Source organism: Arachis ipaensis, chromosome B03, assembly GCF_000816755.2.
Source record: "Arachis ipaensis cultivar K30076 chromosome B03, Araip1.1, whole genome shotgun sequence".
In the NCBI taxonomy this organism is placed as follows: Eukaryota; Viridiplantae; Streptophyta; class Magnoliopsida; order Fabales; family Fabaceae; genus Arachis; species Arachis ipaensis.
Genome location: NC_029787.2, coordinates 35,128,618 through 35,136,861, shown reverse-complemented (window position 1 = coordinate 35,136,861; position 8,244 = coordinate 35,128,618).

The window sequence follows — 8,244 nt, the reverse complement described above, 5'->3', positions numbered from 1 at the left end:
ACTACAAAGAAAATTTAAACATTGGTGTTGAGACAGGAAAGTACTAACCCATGGAGATCGATATTGACCTCCCCACACTTAAAGATTGCACCGTCCTCGGTGCATGCAGAGATGTACAAGTGGACGGGTTGCGAGCTATAGCTGCTGCTCTTTCTCTAAAGAATGTGCAGATGGACTTGTTTATTGCCCCCATATAGAAGCTTCTCCTTTTTTCCTTTCTCGGTGGCCAGCCTGAAAGAAGAGGAAAAAGAAGAAAAAGTAACCCAGAAATAAAGATAAGAAAATAAATAAAGTTTGGGTGGGTTAACGCCAAATAATGAGGGTCTCAATTACATGGTAGCTACAACATGCAAGTGAGAAAACAATAGAAGCACATGGCATACCAGTGGTGCAAAAGTTGCAACAATGGGGGAGAGAGTGTGGGTAATGAAAGGCAGTATAAGTTCATATCAATGCAAGAGGAGTACAAGTATCATAAAAGATTAGCATTGATTTAAATACTACTGCCCAATCAGAATAAAACAAGTCATGAAGCACCAGGATAATTCAAGAGAAGATGCAACAGTTAAATAAAAAAAATTTAACACCAATGGAAAAATAATAAATTTAGAAAAGAAAATAAAAATATGCACAAAATTAAAATACAATGAATGAAAGTATGCAGATAAATTAAGTAAAATAGAATGAAAGAAAAGAAGGATGAGAAGTTAAAGAGATGAAGAAAAAGAAGGTAAGAAAGGAGGAAGAAAGAAAAGATTGAAGAAAGAAGAAAGAATGATAATAGAAAGATAAATAGGATTGGAGAAGAAAAGATAGGAATTCTGGCGCTGATCTGGATAATCTGTGCGTCGCATGCGACGCGGACGCGTGGTGCACGCGATCGCGTGGTGGGTGATAAGTTCAGGTGACGCGGATGCGTGGGTCACGCGATTGCGTGACCTGATTTGTGCTATTGGCGTGAGTGCAACCTCGCGTACACACAACTCTCTGTTTTAAATGCATTTTGCCACAAATCTGGGTGACGCGTTCGCGTTGGTCACACGATCGCGTGAATGACCATATTTTAAAAACGACGCGGCTGCGTGGGGCACGCGTTCGCGTGATAGAGCTTGTGCTTCTAGCATCATTCCAGCCCAGCTCCATCATAACTTACTGCCATATACCTCTTTACGTCGATTTTGCAAGGCCACGCGTTCGCGTGGGTGATGCGATCGCGTGAGAGGCTATTTTTCAAAATGACGCGGATGCGTCATTGACACGGTCGCGTGGGTATGCTTGTGCCTAAGGCACGCCTCCAGCCACGCTTTCGCGTGACTCTCTGCTTTTTTTCTCCTTGTTTCGAATGCACTATGACGCGGACGCGTCAGCGACGCTGGCGCATCGCGTGCCTCTCTCTCTCTCTATATATATATATATATATGCAAAATGCAAATGCAAGCTATATGCAGAGGTTATAAGAAGAGTCATTAACAAAAACAAAAATAGAATAAGTAAAATAAAACTAAGACCGAAACTGAACGATCATACCATGGTGGGTTGTCTCCCACCTAGCACTTTTAGTTAAAGTCCTTAAGTTGGACATTTGGTGAGCTCCTTGTCATGGTGGCTTGTGCTTGACTCGTCTTGAAACTTTTACCAATTCTTGGACTTCCAATAAGCTCTATCAATACCAAGTAAATTTCTCAAGCTTTGATGGAGTTCTTCACAAGCTTTAAGCTCCCAAATTTGATCCTCATATATTCCTGGATCCCAAATCTTGATTTTACACCCATCTTCAAGTTGATCATCATGATTCCATCCGGGTGGTAAGCAATCTGAATTCTCACTACGGCATCCAAACAGCCTCCTAGACCCATTCAGTTGTGCTTTACACCGACCTTTGCATTTAAAGTTTGAGCCTTTCACAATATTGAATCTTGCATGACAATTCCTACCACTAACCATCTCCTTCTTACTCTTAATGGCACAAAGAGGTCTAAGCTGACCATATGTTTCAAGTAGCCCATATTCAAGTGGGAAAGCAAAGGTTAAGGATAAGTATTTTACCCACTTGAATGTTGTATTGGATGGTAATGGCTTTGGGGGAAAGGTCTCCAATTGTTTTGCCAAGGTGATTTCAAGCTCCATTCCCTTGTGCTCTCCCTTGACAACTTCCACCTATTTGCAGGCCTCTTCAATTTCAACCTCTTCCTCTTGGTAGCCTTCTTCCAATTTATTCTCTTCTTCATTACTTACCAAGGGCATGGGAGGTTGTGCTTCTTCTTCTTTAATCTCCATCTCTTGATTAACCTCTACAAAGTCTTCAACCATGATATGTCTTGGAGGTTGTACACCCTCTTTGGCATCAAATTCAAACGTCTTGGAAGGAGGTTCTATGACTGGACTTTCCCATGGAGGTTCTGCATCTTCTAAATCTTCAACCACTTCTTCCTCTTTAATAATTGCTGCTTTGTCCAGTTGGTTTAGTATAAAATTGTACTCCTCCTTAATGATTTCCTTTCGATGACAACTCCCTTCAACTACTCCTTCATTTGCAAGGGTCTCTTCTATCTCCACATTTTGGGCCTCCTCTTGCTCTAAGACAAAATCAGACTCCTCCTTGATGTCTTCCTTCACTAATTCTTCAACCACTCCTTCGACTTCAATGGTCTCCACTACCTTCATCTGTAGGGCCTCCTCTAGCTTCTTATGAAGTATGGATTCGCGAAGATGATTCCTTCTTTCTTGTTCCATATCAATAGCATAACTGGGATCATCTTGCTCTTGGATTGATGGATGTGGGTGCTTTTCCATGGAGGGTGGTGATGGGATGGGAAGATTATTATGTGGTTGAAAAGGAAGCGCACTGAAGCTTGAGGGTTGAATATTGGAGGTAGAGGGTTGGTCCATGCGGGATATAAGATTTTGGAGTGTAGAGGTGAGACCAATGATATTAGAGATGATTGTGTTGTTATCCAATCAAGGTTGGGGTGGATAGGAGGGTTCATTTGTTGGGAGAAAGGGCTCATAATACGGAGGTGGTTCTTCTTGATAAGGATATGGAGATGGTAGATATTGAGGTGGTGGTTCTGGGTGTGGTTCATATGGTGGTTGGTGTGGTTGATGTGGGTTAGGGTCATATGGAGGTGAATGGTGTAAAGGGGCTTGTGAGTATGGTGGTTCAGAGTTATGTTGAGGAGGGGGTTCATAAGCATATGGTGGGGCTTGTTGGTAACTACAAGGGGGTCTACCATATCTATCATCTTGGTATGCACCTCGGAATGGCTCTTGACCATAGTAATTTGGTGGAGGTGGTTTGTCACGAAAGGGTCCACCATAACTATTGTCTTGGTATGCATCAAAGAATGGTTGTTGGTTATAGTGCACTGGAGGGGGTTGTTGCCAAGAGGGTTGATCAAATCCTTGTGGCTCCTCCCATCTTTGATTCTTCCAACCTTGATGCCTATTTTCATTATAGTTTCCATTCCTTACAACAACATTGGAACCAAACTTGAAACCAGAGGTGTGAGAATTCATAGTAGCAAAAGAAAATAAAAACAAAAACTAATAAAAAAATTAATAAAAATAAACTCCTAAAACTAGAAACACTGACAATAATATAAGATAAAGATTTGAAAAAGGTTTAAATTTTGAAAAGGTTTGATTTTTAAAATTTTAAATTTAAATTTTGAAATTTGAATTTTGAATTTTGGAATTTAAATATTGAAATTTGAAATTTGATTTTGAAATAAGATAAGATAAGATTTTGAAAAAGATATGATTTTTGAAAAAGATTTGAATTTTGAAATTTAAAACTAAGATAAGATAAGATAAAAAAATTAAAATAAAAATCTAAATTTTTTTTTGTAATTTTCAAAAAAAATCAATTAAAATAAAGAGAAAAGATATTTTTGAATTTAATGAGAAAAGAGAAAAACAATAAAATGACACCAAACTTAGAATTTTTAGATCAAAGCAAAGAAAACAAACAAGAAAAATATTTACAATAACCAATAATAAGGCACACGTTTGTAATTCCCCGGCAACGGTGCCATTTTGACGATCGGATTCTTGCCGGTAAAAAAAAATTTTATAAAATTATAATCACGTTGCAAGTATAGTTTCTAAACAGACAAGAATCCTTTCGTACAAAAACTTGTTTGTCACTTAAGCAAACCCAATAAAATTGATAACCGAAGTATTGAAACCTCGGGTCGTCTCTCAAGAAATTGCAGGGAGGTGTGTTTATTATTGGTTATGGAAAAGGTAGAATTTTGGGTTTTTGAAATAGAGAACGAGTAATTTAATTGGCAAGAAAAATAAATTAATAATTATAAAGACTCTTGGCAAGGTATAAGAACTGGAAATCCCATCCTAGTTATCCTTATTAGGTGTGATGAGAATTGTTATTATTCCCACTTAGTTAACCCTTACTAAATAAAGGAAAGTCAAGTGGACTAATTAATTTGATCCTCAAGTCCTGGTCAACTCGTGTGGAAAGACTAGTTTTAGAGCGATCCAAATCAATCAGCAATTCCCAAATCTCAATTAGCCGCTGAGTTTGACAACTCAAGCGTTACCAATTACTTAACCAAAACTAAAAGGAGAAAAATATAAATTAAATTGAAATTAATTATAAATAGAATAAAATAATCATAAATCTAAAATACCTCAAATTGCATTAAATAAAGAAATCAATTCTAACATGGAGTTCATAAGCCAAATTGAAAAGATAAATAACAATTAAAGTAATAGGATAAATAAAGGTAGAAGAGAAATTAAATTAAAGGAACATTAAACCTGGCATTGAAGTAATAACCATAAAGTAAAAGAAATCCTAATCCTAAAACCTAAGAGAGAGGAGAGAGCCTATCTCTCTCCAAAACTACATCTAAAACCTAAAATTCTGTATTATGGAGTTGTATGAATTGTTTGAATTGTTGAATGAATGGAAGGATTTTTCCCACTTTATAGCCTCTAATCTATGTGTTCTGGGCTAAAAACTGGGTCAAAAATAGCCCAGAAATCACCCCCAGCAATTTCTGGTACGTACAGGTTGCTGCAAAGTCACGCGGAAGCTTCGTCCACGCGTTCGCGCGGATTGAGTTTTTGCCAGATCACACGTCCGCGTGATCCACGCGTGCGCGTCGCCTGGCTTCGGGAAAAGTATGTCAAATTATATATCATTGTGAAGCCCCGGATGTTAGCTTTCCAACGCAACTGAAACCGCGTCATTTGGATTTCTGTAGCTCAAGTTATGGTCGATTTAGTACCAGGAGGTCAGGCTGGACAGCATTAGCAGTACCTGCAGTTTCTTGTATTCCTTCCATTTTTGCATGCTTCCTTTCCATCCTCTAAGCCATTCCTGTCCTGTAATCTCTGAAAACACTTAACACACATATCACGGCATCGAATGGTAATAAGAGAGGATTAAACATAGGAAATTTAAGGCCAAAGAAGCATGTTTTCAATCAAAGCACAAAATCAGGAAGGAAAACGTAAAACATGCGAATTATATGAATAAGTATGAGAATAATAGATAAAATCCACAAGATTAAGCACAGGATAAACCCTAAAAATTGGGTTTATCACTTCTCCACATTCAACAATGGGAGTTTCTTGATCGCATAGGCTTAGGCAGGAGGAGACCATATTGTGAACGGCTTCTGCTATGGTAGCTATCTTGGCTTCTAACTCCTTGAACTCCTTTTGGTTCTCTTCTTGCCTTTAAATGTAAGAACTAACACATTCTTGGAGAGAATCATCCATTGGAGGTGGTGTGGAAAAAGAAGGTTCATTGTTTGGGAGGATAGTTTCATAATTGGAAGTTGGTTCATCTTGGTAAGGGTGTGGAGGTGGTATATATTGAGGTGGTTCTTGAGAGTAATTGTGTTGGAATGGTGGTGGTTCCATGTGTGGTTCATATGGTTCATAAGGTGGTTGGTTGATAAACCCTGATTTCGTGGTTTATCTTGTGCTTATTTTAGGGGATTTTATCACCTTTTCCCACATTTATTCAATGAAATAGCATGGTTTTATAATTCTCCCTTGAATTGTGCTTAAGTGTAAAAACATACTTTTTAGGCCCTTAAAATTGGTGATTTTAATTCACTTTAATTCCATTCAATGCCTTGATGTGTTTGTTGAGTGATTTCAGGTTCATGAGGCAAGTATTGGATGGAAGAAATAAGGAGAAAAGCATACAAAGTGGAGAATGCATCAGGAAACAAAGATTGGGAATGCTTCAGGGGGCGCGCAAGCGTACAAGGCGCGCGCGCACAGAAATGACATTGCACATCGACGTGCACGCGTACATGACACGTACGCACGGATGAAGAAACAACCAATCGATGCGCACGCGCACATGGCGCGTACGCGCCGTTACTCGCACATGACCCATTTAAAGGCAAAACGCTGGGGGCAATTTCTGAGCTGCCCAGGCCCAAATCCAACTTGTTTCTGAGTGTATTTCATGCAGAATTAAAGTCCAAGTAAGGGGGGAGCAATTAGTGAGTCAACATGAGCCTTTAGTTAGTTTTCTAGAGCGAGAAGCTCCCTCTTCTCTCTAGAATTAGGTTAGGATTATGTTAAATTGTCTTGGATCTTGAATTAATTACTTGATTTCATCTTGTTTCTTTTACAATTTCTCATTTCTACATCTTGATTTTCTTAGTTGTAATGTTAATTTCTCATTTTGTTCTCCTGTTTGTTGATGAAAATTGTTGGATCTAATCTCCTTTTAATGCAATTTCATGTTTCTATGTTTCTTCTATGTTGATCTTGCTTACTATTATCGACTTCTTACTTATGATAGTTGTGGGTTTCCTTAATTTTAGCATTTTGTGATGTTTACTTTTATTGCACATTAGGTATTTGATATAATTCTTCCTATAGTTTTTGAGTAGTTCTCTTGACCCTTGGCCTAGGCTAAGGGAATTGAGTGATCTTGAGTCCTTGGGCTTCATTGAATTGGTAATTCCAGAACCCTTGGGGATCAAATTGATAACCATTGACTCTACCCTACTACTAAGTTGATTAGTAGCTAGAGTGGAACTTATGGATTGATGTTGATCAAGCCATTTGACGTGCTCCAAGCCTAGGAGGAGTCATTACATACTTAAGGCTTTAGTGAGTAGACTTAATGAGCTCGGTTCCTCTCAATTATCAATATTTGAATTGTTGACAAGGATAGTGATCTCAATTACCTAAGTCTTAGCCAAGAGTTCTTTATCTTGCTTTCTTTAATTACTTGCTTAATTTACTTTTTCTTGTTCCTCTTATAACCCAAAACCCCCTTGCCCCTTTATAGCCAATAATTGACCACTTCATTGCAATCCCTTGTGAGACGACCCGGAGTCTAAATACTTTGGTTAATTTTCATTGGGGTTTCTACTTGTGACAAAACCATATCTTAATTTGATGCGAGAGTTGTTTGTTGGTTTGGAGCTATGCTTACAACGAAGTAATTCCTTTCTTTAGGAAGAAAATCTAGACTGACAACTATTTTAGCAACCAAATTAATGGCGCCGTTGCTGGGGATCACAATGGTGCTATGTTATTGGCTATTGTATAGATTGTGAATAGCTTAATTTTTGGTTTGCTTGTTGGTTTTGCTAGTTGCAGAACTTAGTTTCCTTTATTTCTTGTTAGCTTTTGTTTTTTTATTATTTTCTCTTGGCACTATGAATTCTCATCCTTTTGGCTATGAGTGTGGTTCAAACTATGTTGTAGGAAGTGGAAGCTTCAATGAAGATTGATAAACCCCATTTGTAGGGTTTATCTTGTGTTAAATTTAGAGGGTTTTATCATCTTTTTCCACATTTATTCAATGAAATAGCATGATTTTGTTAATTCTCCTTTAATTGTGCTTAAGAGTGAAAATATGCTTTTTAGGCCCTTAATTGTTTAATCTTAATTCACCTTGATTCTATTAGATACCTTGATATATTTTTTAAGTGATTTCAGATTTAGGAGGCAAAGATTGGATCAAGGGAATGAAAGAAAAGCATGTAAAAATGGAGAACTCATGAAGAAATAAAGGAATCGCAAAAGCTGTCAAGCCGACCTCTTTGCACTTAATCAACCATAACTTGAGCTACAGAGGTCCAAATGATGCGGTTCTAGTTGTGTTGGAAAGCTAACATCCGGGGCTTCGAAACAATATAAGATTTGTCATAGTTACTACACGTATGATGACGTGTATGCGCACTATACGTGCATGCGTTGTTGCTGCCATATGATCCACTTAAAGCAATACGTGGCCAG